The sequence below is a fragment of the Triticum aestivum genome, chromosome 1A (genome assembly GCF_018294505.1).
Source record: "Triticum aestivum cultivar Chinese Spring chromosome 1A, IWGSC CS RefSeq v2.1, whole genome shotgun sequence".
Taxonomy (NCBI): domain Eukaryota; kingdom Viridiplantae; phylum Streptophyta; class Magnoliopsida; order Poales; family Poaceae; genus Triticum; species Triticum aestivum.
In genome coordinates, this window is record NC_057794.1 from 356,062,586 (window position 1) to 356,077,431 (window position 14,846).

A 14,846-nucleotide genomic window follows, 5' to 3' on the forward strand; every position below is an offset into this window, starting at 1 on the left:
TTCAAAAGTATCTTTGTGGAAATATATTCTTGGGATTTATATCCATACCAAATATTCCTTTGCAAAAAAGGCCTTAATTTCTTTTGTTATGCGGCTGAAGAGATAAATCGTTTAAAAGAATAATTTGGGTGTCATCAAATCAAGGATAAACACTTTTGTAAGAGAAAAGTCTATTGCGTGACTTTGTAAATAAAGCCACAAATGGTTCACAACATCGTCACGCCCATAATATTAATCGCCAGGCAACACACCACAACAGACCAAGTTTGAGTTCAGTATTGGCATGCAGGCCAGGTACCAAAATTAGAAGCTAGCTAAAGACGCCCTGACGGTCGCTAAGCAGTATGTTGCACCGATGGAGTTGGAGAGATCGTTGTAGCCCTGACGCGTGAGATAAGCATATTCATGGCGTCCACATCACAGTTCTTAACCAGAGGCTAACACAGCTGCAAAAGAGTAAGAGATTTAAAAGTAATGTCAGCTGGTTTCGAAGGGTCGTCCAGAGAGCCCAGTTGACAACATCAAAGCAAAACCATAAAACACGCCGCACCAACCAGACCAAGAACTGACGAGAGGTAATAATGGGGACCAGTTAACCCCCAACTGAGTACAGCTCCACAACAGGACCGCAAAATCACAAGAAAATAAAATATGGTCAGAATGTTCTTGCCAAAAACAAAGAGAACATGTAGCCACAGGCCAAGCATTATGTTTCCTAATTTGATCCGAACACGTAGCAGCAGGGAGCTTTCCCCGAATAGCTTGCCAAAAAAAGATCTTGATTTTAATCAGAACAAAAGCCCTCCAAACACCCTTGCACTTCGGAGTAATAGAACCCATAATGAGATTGAAGTAAAGCGAGTTCACCAAAAAAACACCTGAGGAGGAACAAGGCCAGACCATCAACTTTGATTATTATTTTTTAGTGTGAGACCATCGAATTTGATGCCACTGCAGGGCCAGCCCCACAGTGGTGCCAAAGGTGCGGCCCGCATAGGGCCCAAAATTCTGGGGGCCCATATTTTTTATATAGGTGTAGTAACAGTCAAGCGCAACTGGGCCGAGCGGCGAGCGACTAGGCCCATCGAGCGGACGGAGCGCCGGGACTCCTCCCGATCGCTATGAGAGGGTCAGGCGACGAGGTAGCACTCAGAGAAAAAAAATGGCGACGAGGACATCGCTAATTCGCTACGTTATCTAAAAGATACTGCCAATTGCTATGTAAGACATCTATACCTACTAATAAAGCAAGGTGTGTTTTTCTAATTTTTTCATCCGTTCACCGTCGAAATTTATTTTTCTGGTCGAGATGGTATTAAATTTTTGTACGTTCGTCTGTTTTTTTATTTAACAACTCAAGATTTTCGTACTTGGGCCGGACACGCTGTGGCCCAGCCAAGCTTGCCTACTTATTTGCCTGCTGATGAAGCTGCAAAAACTCTATTTGACGCCCAATGCGGCAGATAGTCGGAGTTTCGCACAGGCCGCCCAAAATTGTGCCGGCCCGTTTCACTTTTCCTTCCAAATTAATTTGTTTACCTTATTTCGTAATTAAAACTTTTCAAACAAAGTTCAGATTTTTTTCAAATTTACAAAAAATGTTCAGAATTAAAATATTGTGTTCTCGTTTTTATAAATGTTTGGAAAAAATATTTTTTTTCTCGTTCCGATTTTTTTTCGAAATTCAGGACATATTAAAAAAATCCAAAAATTATTTGTGTTTTCCAAAATTGTTTGGATTTAAAAAAAACTCATTTAAGAAAAAATTCCAAATTCGGAAAATAATCATATGTTAGTAAATTGTTCACAAATCCAAAATAATGTCCGGTTTAAAACACATTTTATGAAATTGTTCTGAATGCTCAAAACATGTTCCATTTTCAGAAGTCGGTCACTAATTCAATTTTTTTATTTTCGTAAAAGGTTAATGTCTTCAGAAAATGATGCGTTATCAAATTATGTTAATGTTTTTTTTCAAAATTGATGGAATATTAAAATCATTATTCATAATTTTAAAAAAATGTTCATTTTTCCAAGAATATTCGGCAATTCATATTTAAAAAATATTTTTTTATAAATTTGACGTTGCAGTATGTTCCTAAATATTCATGCTGGCCATTGGTTAGCAGTAGGTGTTTGTTGCCATGGCTAGCAGAACGTGCTCGAGTCTTTAAGGTCATGTGCTCAATCGTTCAACCCGTCCTTTTTTCTAGATTATTACCATGCCTTGCAAACAATGATTATTTCGGTGTCTGCCAGTAACTGGCCCAGACATGATCGGTTGTGCGTTCCACACGCTATTTAACGCAACTAGCGTCATATAGTAGTGCCCACGCAGCTGCCCCCCCAAAAGCAAAAATATACATATAGATTTTGTTTCGTCCATTCCATACGTAGTTCCCCATTTTTTTGTTTATCCCCAATTGGGCTTACCACACATTTCTTTTTCTGTCACAATGACAAGTAGCAAAAAATCAAGGGCGCGAGGGGATTGAACTATGCCCTTCCCTATTGTGTCGACGGACAAAGCCAACTCAGCTAGCTTGCAATTATGGAATAGTCCCACCTTGGAATTTTATACTAAATCACACCAGTTTTTATATGTCCCTAAGTTATCTGAAAATAAGAAGGTTGTGTGAGAATAAGGAAGTTGTCCCGAGAATCATGTGCAGAACGAGGTACTCCACAAATTATTGCCGGAGTAACTTGCACGTGTCAATAAAATACAATATGCTAGTTGGCTATAGCCTATAATTGAAAAAAAATGTGGGCACATGCTAATAAAAGAGAATATGTTGATTTTGCTCTAATTAATAAAAATTATGGGCACATGAGCGAAAAAATAGTTGAAGAGAATAAACCCTGATAATGAAGGGACATTCATGCCTGGTTATGAGCTAATTATGACAATCAAACAAAATTTATGCCCTATAATTAGTAATTCATCCGGTTACATCGTCGTAGGAGTGGTCGAAGCAACCGTGCCTCGAAGATCACCGTGTAGCAACAAAATGAGGATGCAACCACAACTCTGACTAGGTCAGAAACAATGTATATGACTATTTTAGAGTCATGCCTAGGTCTATAATTTTTGTAGCAAACTTACTTGCAAATTATATTTGCAACACTGACAACAGATCGGTTGATGGAGGAGGTGACTATAGGCGAGGCGCTAACCAACGACACCCCGACGCGGCCGAGCACTACTGCCAACTATCTCCTCTCATTATTGACGGCCGCCGCCCACATTGTTCCACTGACACAAGGTTGAACTACCACCGTCGACGATGACAGGAAGGAGGATAAGCGACAATATAGATCGGGCGTTGTGTTCACATAGAGGACATGAAAGAGTGTGTGTTCGGATGTGGGGAATGCTGAGATGTTATTTTTATCCCGTTGTAACGCACGGGCATATTTCCTATTATATTATATATATTATGAAAAAATTCTGCTTGATATATATATTAATATATACATTATAATTGCTCGTTAGGTCATTTTTTAGTGAGACAGGGCCCCATTTTTTAGTTTGGCACAGGGCCCCGGGTTTTGTCCGCCCGGCCCTGTGCCACTGTTCCAATTCTGCAGGAGAAAGAGAGCGATGGAAGGCCAAATCCCTTTAGTTTGGCACAGGGCCCCGGGTTTTGTCCGCCCGGCCCTGTGCCACTGTTCCAATTCTGCAGGAGAAAGAGAGCGATGGAAGGCCAAATCCCGACGAGAGTTGGCACTCTCAGAAATAGTTATCTGGGACTGCCACAGAAAGAAAAAAGAAGAGGAAAGGAAGAACATAAAGTGGTTTCCCCATGCCACCAATCAAGCGAGTGGATTTCCTATCATTAACAAAAAAAATATTGTATGTTCTAAAATACAGTAATTACTATTTATTTGTTTACTAAGTTGCAACTTAACCACCGTGATTGTAGCGTCTGGATGCGGATATGGTGTTTTTTTGGATGAAAGGAAATTTTATTTCATCAATCAGGACATAAGTCATGCTTACAAATATTAGGGATGTCTCCTGGTCCTGAACCCAACCACACCATAGTGCGACCTTATGCCCGTCCAAAGGAGTCCAGATAATGACTTGCACCATTATGTTCCCTACGAACATGAGATAGCTTGAACATCCTCCCTTCCTCAAAAGTCTTTGAATTTGATCAACCAACATGGTATAGCGAGACCGGTCCCTATCCAGGTCATTAATCATCTTAAGAGCGACAAGACAGTCCGTCTCTACTTCTATCGGCAACTCCATCCATTGCAGGGCGAGGTTGATGCCCTCCATGCAAGTTGAGAGCTCAACCTCCAATGGTTCTATACATGTGCACAACTCTCTACAGGATGAGAAAATGATGTCGCTAGTGGAGCCGCGTAGAATCATGCCCGCCCCCCGCAGTTCTCGATATGGTGCACACTACTAGGAAAAGGGCTATAGATGGAATTGACACTAATGGCGCACCAGACATGTGGTGCGCCATTACTATATACTAATGGCGCACCATCTGTTGGTGCGCCATTACTATATACTAATGGCGCACCATCTGTTGGTGCGCCATTAGTGTGGAAGACACTAATGGTGCACCAGGCACACGGTACGTCACTAGTAACAAAATGTTTTTTTTTCAAACATACTAATGGCGCATCTGGGCAGAGTGCGGCATTAGTAGTTAGAACTACTAATGGCGCACCAGCCATAGAGTGCGCCACTACTGTATTTTTTTTTACTTTTTTACAAAACTACTAATGGCGCACCGTTGCATAGTGCGCCATTACTAGTTTAAACTAGTAATGGCGCACTGTGCCACGGTGCGCCATTAGTATAATTTTTTTTACTTTTTTTGCAAATTTACTAATGGCGCATGTCTGTGTGGTGCGCCATTAGTATGTTGGGTTACTAATGGCGCATGTCTCTGTGGTGCGCTATTAGTAACCTGGGACCAGCTAGATATTTTTGGACAGCCACACCTACACACTCACTTTCCCCACTTCATTCCCCCCACCTCCTTCTCTAAGCTTGTTGGCTGCCTCCTCCTCCTCACCTCATTTGCACCATAGATTCATCAAAATTAAGTGTTAAAATTACCTTTTTTGATAGGTAAGTAAGGGGAAAGCTATCTTCATGTTGTAGATCTACTTTTTTTTCTCCCTAGCTCGCTCCAACAACGTGCACATGCACTTTTTGTGGCCTAGCTAGATCTATGTATGTTTGTGGTGTTGCATATGTTTGTGGTGTTGCATATATGTTTGTGTTTGCAGGTATCGGTATTTGAAATGCGATAGTTGCCAATATTTTGCCGGAATGTTGATTCATTTCCGTTTCGGCGAGAATTTTGGCACTATGCATTCTTTCTGGTCCTATTTTTAGGAAAAGTCATGCCAAATTTTTTCTTGGTTCTAAAATATCATTTTGCTCTACCCCACAGGCGACCATGGTCCGCACGATGACCGAAGGCATCGTGAATAGGTTTTTGAGCTCCGCGAAGGCCGAGATGCTTCAAAAGAACGAGACGGAGATAAGATGTTCGTGTCGAAGATGCAAGCTGAAGAGCCTTATTGCGGACCCGGATTCCGGGCAGGTGCGGGACCACCTGCTCTTGCGTGGTTTCATGGATGGCTATCGGTGGCAAGGTGATGAAGATGACTATGGAGTCGTCCATGGGGGCCGGGCAAGAAATGAGGAAGGGCAGCAAGACAACCACCGCGGCTCGGGCGGGCAAGAAGACGAAGAATCTCCAGGACATGATCACGACGGTGATGCTGTACACAGTCATCATGTAGAAGATGCCGGACATGATGATGAGGAAGATGCCGGAGCAGACGAAGGGCATGATCATGAAGATCTAGATGCCGGAGGAGCAGACGACGATGGACCATCGATGGGCTGGGTGCAGGACCCTCATATTCAAGAGATGCTTCTCAAGCAGACGGATAACGCAAGAGCTGCCGCCCGAGAGAAAGCAAACCTGGATCAACTGGAGATAGAGGCGGTTACTCCATTGTATGAAAGATGCAGACCCAAGGATACCCGCCTGAAAGTAACGCTCATGGCTTTGGAGATGAAGGTAAAACATAAAATGACCGACGCATGCTTCGACGAGAACATGTCATTCTGGCACGAACGTCTTCCCAAGGGGAACAAGTGCCCGACTAGTTTTGAGGAGGCGAAGAAAGTCGTGTGTCCTCTGGATTTACCGCACGTGAAATACCATGTGTGCATGAACAATTGCATCATTTATCGGGGCAAGCACGCGGAGTCTACCATATGTCCGGTGTGCGGCGTCACTCGATACAAGAAGAGGAAGAAAGCTCCTCGAAAAGTGGTGTGGTACTTTCCGATCACTCCTCGTCTGCAGCGATATTTCACGGACCCTAAGGTAGCAAAGCTCCTGCGTTGGCACGCGGATAGGGAGGAGAAGAAGCGAGAAGATGACGCAAATGATCCGGAGATAAATAAAAAAGACAAGATGCTGAGTCACCCTAAGGATGGGAGCCAGTGGCAAGCGTTGAACTTCGAACACCCAGAATTTGGGAAGGATCCAAGGAACATCGTGCTGGGCGCGAGCACCGATGGAGTCAATCCGTTTGGCAGCCAGAGAAGCACACATAGCACCTGGCCTGTATTTGTGTGGATGTACAACCTTCCCCCCTAGTTGTGCATGAAGAGGAAGTACATTCACATGAGTGTGCTAATTGAAGGGCTGAAACAACCAGGGAACGACATCAATCTGTATCTGGGGCTGCTGAAAGAGGAGCTAGACACGCTGTGGAAAATGCCAGCCAATACGTAGGACGCCGCAGAGAAAGAATATTTTCCTATGAGAGCCGCACTGCTCACGACGGTGCACGACTATCTCGGTTACGAATATCTCGCGGGGCAGGTGGTCCACGGATTTTTTGAATGCGTCAGGTGCATGGATGACACAACGTATCGCCAGCTAGATTGAGATCCTGGGTTTTCAAAAACCGTGTTCATGGGACATCGAAGGTGGCTTCGCGACGATGACCCGTGGAGGAAATGCAAGGATCTGTTCGATGGTGAAACCGAACTCCGAAGACGCCCGCGTACGAGGAGCGGCGAGGAAATAGACGGGCTGTTGAAAAATTGGAAAGATTGCCCACTGCCGGGAAAGAAGCAAAAGGCGCCAGAGCCAGGAAAGAAGCGAAAGGCGCCAGAGCCGCTACTGAAGGTATGGAAAAAGAGGTCTGTTTTCTGGGACTTGCCGTACTGGAAGATCCACCGTGTGCCTCACAGCCTTGATGCCATGCATATCACAAAGAACGTGTGCAAGAGTCTGCTTGGTACCCTACTCAACATGCCAGAGAGGACCAAAGATGGGCCGAAAGCAAGGGCAGACTTGAAATCAATGGGCATCAGGCAGGAGCTTCACGCTAATGATGATGATGATGATGATGATGATGAGGCCAAGCAGGACACAGAAAGTCGTCGCAAAGGCAAAAAGGCCAAGAAGACCGGAAATGACTACCCTCCCGCGTGCTTCACTCTAAGTCAGGAGGAGATCGAGCAGTTTTTCACCTGCCTCGTAGGAGTAAAACTTCCTTACGGTTACGTGGGGAAGATAAGCAGATACCTAGACCCAGCAAAGCAGAAGTTCAGCGGGATGAAGTCTCACGACTGTCACGTGCTGATGACGCAGATACTTCCAGTTGCAATCCGTGGGATCATGGACGCGCACGTCCGTGAAACGCTATTTGGCCTATGCAACTTTTTCGACATCATCTCTCGGAAGTCGGTTGGCGTGAGGCAACTCAGAAGGCTACAGGAAGAGATCGTGGTGATACTATGTGAGCTTGAGATGTACTTCCCGCCCGCATTCTTCGACGTTATGGTGCATCTGCTGGTCCATATCGTGGAGGATATCATCCAACTCGGGCCGACATTCCTGCACAGCATGATGCCGTTCAAAAGGATGAATGGTGTCATCAAAGGATACGTTCGCAACATGTCACGTCCAGAGGGAAGTATAGCCAGGGGCTTTCTGACCGAAGAGTGCATCTCCTACTGCACGAATTATCTAGGCATCGAGAACCCCGTTGGTCTGCCCGTCAACTGGCACCTCGGCAAGCTCGCTGGATGGGGTCACCGTGAGGGTCGCCACGAAATGCATGCCGACTTCGAGGGTCGACTCGCCGACTTTGAAAGATCAAACCTAGTCACGCTACAACACATAGACGTGGTCGATCCTTGGGTGGTAGAGCACAAAACCTTTATTGAGAAGACGTACAATGACCGAGGCCAACAGAGGATGGACAAAGATATAATCAAAGAGCACAACTCATGTTTCACGCGTTGGTTCAAGCAGAAGCTTCTGTCATACCCTTTACATGAGGATTCTTCCGCAGAAGAAAAACTCATATTCGCCTTGTCACAGGGCGCCGAGCACAACCTGATGACCTATGAGGCATACGATATCAACGGCTACACATTCTACACTGAGGACAAGGACATGAAGAGCGATGGTTATCAGAACACCAGGGTAACGATGGAATCCTACACCGGTAACGACAAGGATAGATACTACGGAAGGATCGAGGAGATCTGGGAGTTGAGCTACGCTGGAGAGAAGGTCCCGATCTTTCGTGTCAGATGGGCCAAGAGCATCCTAAAAGAAGACCGGTATTTCACCACCATGGTTATACCCGAAGCCAAATCCAAGACCGCGGGCGCAAACATCACCGCGAAAAATGAGCCATGGGTACTGGCTTCCCAAGTGGACCAATGCTTCTTCATTACCGACCCGTCAAATCCCAGTCGTGTTGTCGTGAGGAGAGGCAAAAGGAAGATCATCGGAATGGATGGAGTAGCCAATGAGCAAGACTTCGACAAGTACGACGACCCGAAGATCGAACATGATGACGACGATGAAGTAGCAGCATACACCACAAGAAGAAGCAGGACCACCCTACCTAAAGGACGTCTGTTCCACAGAAGAACTCCATTTGCGAAAAAGAAGGGCAAGAAGATTATGAACAGATAGCTAGCTAAGATCGACTGTATTTAAATCGTAGTCTTCATTTCTCGGTTGTATTTCATGGGCACTTTTTGATATCATGAATATTTTTAAATTTCGTGGGCACTTTTTGAATTCATGAATATTTTTTCAAATTTGATGATATTTTTTCATATTCAATATGATAAAATATTGAATATTCATGAGGACACTCGATCTCGATCCCCCTCGATCTCGATCTCGATTCCCCCTCCATCTCGATCTCGATCCCACCCGCACCCTCCCCCGCTAACTCCACCACCGCCGACGACCCACCGCGCCCTCTCCCGCTCCACCACCGCTGCCGACGACCCCCCGCACCCTCCCCCGCTCCACCACCACCGACGAGCACCCCCCGCACCCTCCCCCGCTCCACCACCACCGACGAGCACCCCCCGCACCGTCCCCCGCTCCACCACCGCCGACGAGCACCCCCCGCACCCTCCCCCGCTCCACCACCGCCGACGAGCACCCCCCGCACCCTCCCCCGCTCCTTGGTGAGCTCCGCCTCCTCTCCCCTCTTCATTTTTTAAGAAATAATATAAAAAAAGTGTAGACTACAATTGTTGTTAAACAACAATATTACTGTTTTTATAAAAAAATATTACTGTTCATATTCATATTCATTTTCTAAAAAATTATTACATGCAACAAAAAAAATTACTTATGGCGCACCTCTGGCTGGTGCGCCATTGCTATATATAAAAAAAAGATTACTAATGGCGCACCTCTGCCTGGTGCGCCATTGCTATGTAAAAAAAAGATTACTAATGGCGCACTTCTGCCTGGTGCGCCATTGCTATGTAAAAAAAAGATTACTAATGGCGCACCGACCGCGGGTGCGCCATTAGTAAGATTCCCCCCTAGCTAATTCCCTCCCTCTCGCCAGATCCCCTTCGTCCCTCTCCCTCGCCCCCCTAGCTAATTCCCCCCGCTGCCCCGACTCACGCCGCCGCCGCCCCCGCGCCTCCGTCTCCGTCGTCGCCCCCGCGCCTCCTCGAGCCGAGCGCCGCCTCCCTCGCCGTCCCCCCTCTGCCCGCGCCCGCGCCCTCGACGTCCTCCCGCCCAAGCGCCCCCTCCCCCTGCGGCCCCGCCTACGTCAACCTCGTGCTCGCCGTCCAATACCGCGTGGCCTGCCCAGGAGGACCGCCGTTGTCTTCCTCTGCATCTGGACATTCTACAATTTGATTTTTCTTAGTCAGGAATTGTGTGCAGAATTGTCTGGCCGATTCCCCTGGCTGCTGGGTTATGTGGCTCAAGTCGTCAGCATCCGGTGGCCGCACATAAGTGCCCTGGAAGTTGTCAAGAAATGCGTCTTCCAGATCCTCCCAACTGCCGACGGAATCTGCTGGCAAGCTATTCAGCCAATGCCGAGCTGGTCCTTTGAGTTTTAGTGGGAGATACTTGATGGCATGTAGATCATCACTGCGAGCCATGTGGATGTGAAGGAGGAAATCCTCAATCCATACAGCTGGATCTGTTGTGCCATCGTATGATTCGATGTTTACGGGTTTGAAACCCTCCGGGAATTCATGATTCATAACTTCATCAGTGAAGCATAGGGGGTGTGCGGAACCTTTGTGTCGGGCTATATCCCGACGCAGTTCGTATGAGTCTTGTCTGCTGTATTCGGCCCGGCCGGATATACTCTTGGTGTATCCGACGCGACGATCATCATCTCGTGTTGGCGCGCATGCCCGTGTCCCGTATATTGACCTTGCGATTTTTGCCTTACTGTCCAAGATGTCTCGCAGGTCCTCTATGTTGCCCTGGGCCTTAGTATTTTTGACTGAGTGGCGACGGGGTGCGGTCTGAACTTTAGGTTGAAACGCCTCTCTGGCTCGGCCGCGTAATGGCCGGTCAGCCGCATTGTACACTAGTGAATGAGGTTTCAATGCTTCCTCCTCGAGGTGAGGTAGCAACCTACGTTTTGGGTAACTCTTGGACGGGCGCTCGAGTTCATGCTCCTCGGCCGCAAGGACTTCGGTCCACCTATTTGCTAGCAAGTCTTGATCAGCTTGAAGCTGTTGCTGCTTTTTCTTCAGGCTATTTGTCGTGGCCATAAGCCAGCTCTTGAAGCGCTCTTGCTCGACGGGGTCCTCAGGCACGATAAACTCGTCATCGCCGAGGCTCGCCTCGTCTTCGGAGAGAGGCATGTAATTGTCCTCCTCCGGTTCTCCATCAGCTGCCCGCTTTGGAGGGCTAGCTTGTTCGTCCTCCGGCTCTACATCATGCTGGAGGGGATTGTTGTTGTCTTCGGCACTATCCGGAGTGTTATTATCTCCTGCGCCGGTATCACTGCTCTTGCTGTGGCAGGACTTAGAGCGGCGCCGCTAATGTCGGCGCTTGGGTTGCTTCCTGGAGGGGTCATCCTCCGCTGTCTCGTCGCCATTGCCTTCTTTGGGGGTGTCCACCATGTATATATCATATGATGAAGTGGCGGTCCAGCGCCTTGAGGGCGGTAGTTCCTGTTTGTCTCCGGCTTCGTCGTCCATACCGTCGAAGTCTTTGGAGTCGAAGTCGAGCATGTCGGTTAAGTCGTCGACAGTGGCTATTAAGTGGGTGGTGGGTGGGCAGCGAATTTCTTCGTCGTTCGCATCCCATTCTAGCCGGACATAGTTCGGCCAAGGTTCTCCTGACAGGGAGAGAGACCTTAATGAATTTAGTACATCTCCGAAACATGAGTGCTGAAAGATATCCATGGAGGTGAACTCCATGATCGATGCCCAGTCGGATTCGACGGGCACTCATGTGAGCGGCTCGGAGCCCGTGGTCGGAGATGAATCCAGTGGTTCGGTGACACGGCTCTCATAAGGGGTGAAGTTATTATCCGGCTCTATCGCCACTGAGAGTGCGGCCTCCATGGCGGGGTCCATCCCCCCGCTCTCGGATGGCACGACTTGCTCCGGATTAAAGGTCGGAGTAGTTGCGGATGTGATCTCCCGAACATTGTGCGACGACAGAGTTACATCATGCTTGTCGCGATTGTGCAGCGCGTCCGGCATGGGCTCGAATCCGTCGAAGATCAAGTCTCCGTGGATGTCGGCCGTGTAGTTCAAGTTTTGAAATCTGACCTGATGGCCAGGGGCGTAGCTCTCGATCTACTCTAGATGGCCAAGCGAATTGGCCCGCAGTGTGAAGCCGCCGAATACGAAGATCTGTCCGGGGAGGAAAACCTCACCCTGGACCGCATCGCTAGTGATGATCGAAGGTACCATCAAGCCTTATGGTGACAACACAGTGGAACTCTCAATGAAAGCACCAATGTCGGTGTCAAAACCGGCGGATCTCAGGTAGGGGGTCCCGAACTGTGCGTCTAAGGCGGATGGTAACAGGAGGTAGGGGACACGATGTTTACCCAGGTTCGGGCCCTCTTGATGGAGGTAATACCCTACATCCTGCTTGATTGTTCTTGATAATATGAGTAGTACAAGAGTTGATCTACCACGAGATCAGAGAGGCTAAACCCTAGAAGCTAGCCTAAGGTATGATTGTATGTTATCCTACGAACTAAAACTCTCCAGTTTATATAGACACCGGAAGGGGCTAGGGTTACACAAGGTCGGTTACAAAGGAGGAGATATACATATCCGTATTGCCTAGCTTGACTTCCACGCCAAGTAGAGTCCCATCCATACACGGAACGAAGTCTTCAATCTTGTATCTTCATAGTCCAACAGTCCGGCCAAAGGATATAGTCCGCCTGTCCGGAGACCCCCTAATCTAGGACTCCCTCAGCTGCTCCCTTGCGCTTCATGTCTTTGGCCTTGGATTTCTTCTCCTCCGGGTCCGCAGCCGGGAGCTCGAGGAGGGAGAGGCGCCCCTCCTTAGCTCTTGCGCACTTGGTCGCCAGGTTGAACAGCTCCAGAGACGTGCACAACTCCTTGTGGATGGCGAGCTCCTCCTTCATCTTGACGTCGCTGACACCATCGGAGAACGCGGAGATTATGGCCTCACCAGTCACCTTGAGGATCTTGAGGCGAACGTTATTGAAGAGCTTGATGTACTTCTGGAGGGTCTCTCCTGGTTGTTGCTTGATGCAGCGTAGGTCACCCACAGCCGGTGGGCGGTCGTGAGTGCCCTGGAAGTTGGCAACGAAATGGTCGTGCATCTCGTTCCAGGAGGAGATCGAGCCTGGAGGCAGGTTCAGGAGCCAGGAGCGGGCACCATCCTTGAGAGCCATGGGGAACCAGTTCACCATGACTTTCTCGTCGCCGTTGGCCGCCTCGATGCTCAGCTCGTAGAGCTGTAGGAACTCCGCAGGGTCGAGGGTGCCGTCATAGCGAGGAGGCAGATCCGGCTTGAACTTGCCCAGCCAAGCGACGCTACGCAACTCAGGGGTGAAGGCGCGGCAGCCTGCCATGGTCACCGGGACTCTTCACTGGTGGATGATAACCCACAAGTATAGGGGATCGCCACCGTTTTCGAGGGTAGAGTATTCAACCCAAATTTATTGATTCGACACAAGGGGAGCCAAAGAATATTCTCAAGTATTAGCAGCTGAGTTGTCAATTCAACCACACCTGGAAACTTAGTATCTGCAGCAAAGTGTTTAGTAGCAAAGTAATATGATAGTAGTGGTAACGGTAGAAAAAGGTAACAATAGTAAAAGTAGTGTTTTTGGTATTTTGTAGTGATGATGGCAATATCAACGGAAAAGTAAATAGGCGAAGAACAATATACGGAAAGCTCGTAGGTAATGGATCAGTGATGGAGAATTATGCCGGATGCGGTTCATCATGTAACAGTCATAACCTAGGGTGACACAGAACTAGCTCCAGTTCATCAATGTAATGTAGGCATGTATTCCGAATATACTCATACGTGCTTATGGAAAAGAACTTGCATGACATCTTTTGTCCTACCCTCCCGTGGCAGCGGGGTCCTTACGGAAACTAAGGGATATTAATGCATCCTTTTAATAGAGTACGGAACAAAGCATTAACACATAGTGAATACATGAACTCCTCAAACTACGGTCATCACCGGTAAGTACCCCGATTATTGTCACTTCGGGGTTAACGGGTCATAACACATAATAGGTGACTATACACTTGCAAGATAGGATCAAGAACTCTCATATATTGACGAAAACATAATAGGTTCAGATCTGAAATCATGGCACTCGGGCCCTAGTGACAAGCATTAAGCATAGCAAAGTCATAGCAACATCAATCTCAGAACATAGTGGATACTAGGGATCAAACCCTAACAAAACTAACTCGATTACATGATAGATCCCATCGAACCCATCACCGTCCAGCAAGCCTACGATGGAATTACTCACGCACGACGGTGAGCATCATGAAATTGGTGATGGAGGATGGTTGATGATGACGATGGCGATGGATTCCCCTCTTCGGAGCCCCGAACGGACTCCAGATCAGCCCTCCCGAGAGGTTTTAGGGCTTGGTGGCGGCTCCGTATTGTAAAACACGATGAAATCTTCTCTCTGATTTTTCTCTCCCCTAGACACAATATATATGGTTGGAGTTGGAGCCAGAGGAGCTCCAGGGGGCCCACGAGGTAGGGGGCGCCCCTAGGGGGGCAGGCGCGCCCCCACCCTCGTGGACAGGTGGTGGGCCCCCTGGCCTTCATCTTTTGCAGGTATTTTTTATATTTTCCAAAAAGTTGCTCCATGAAGTTTCAGGTCATTCCGAGAACGATAACACCATGGTAATTCTGCTGAAAATAGCGTCAGTCCGGGTTAGTTCCATTCAAATCATGCAAGTTAGAGTCCAAAACAAGGGCAAAAGTGTTTGGAAAAGTAGATACGACGGAGACGTATCAACTCCCCCAGGCTTAAGCCTTTTCTTGTCCTCAAGCAATTCAGTT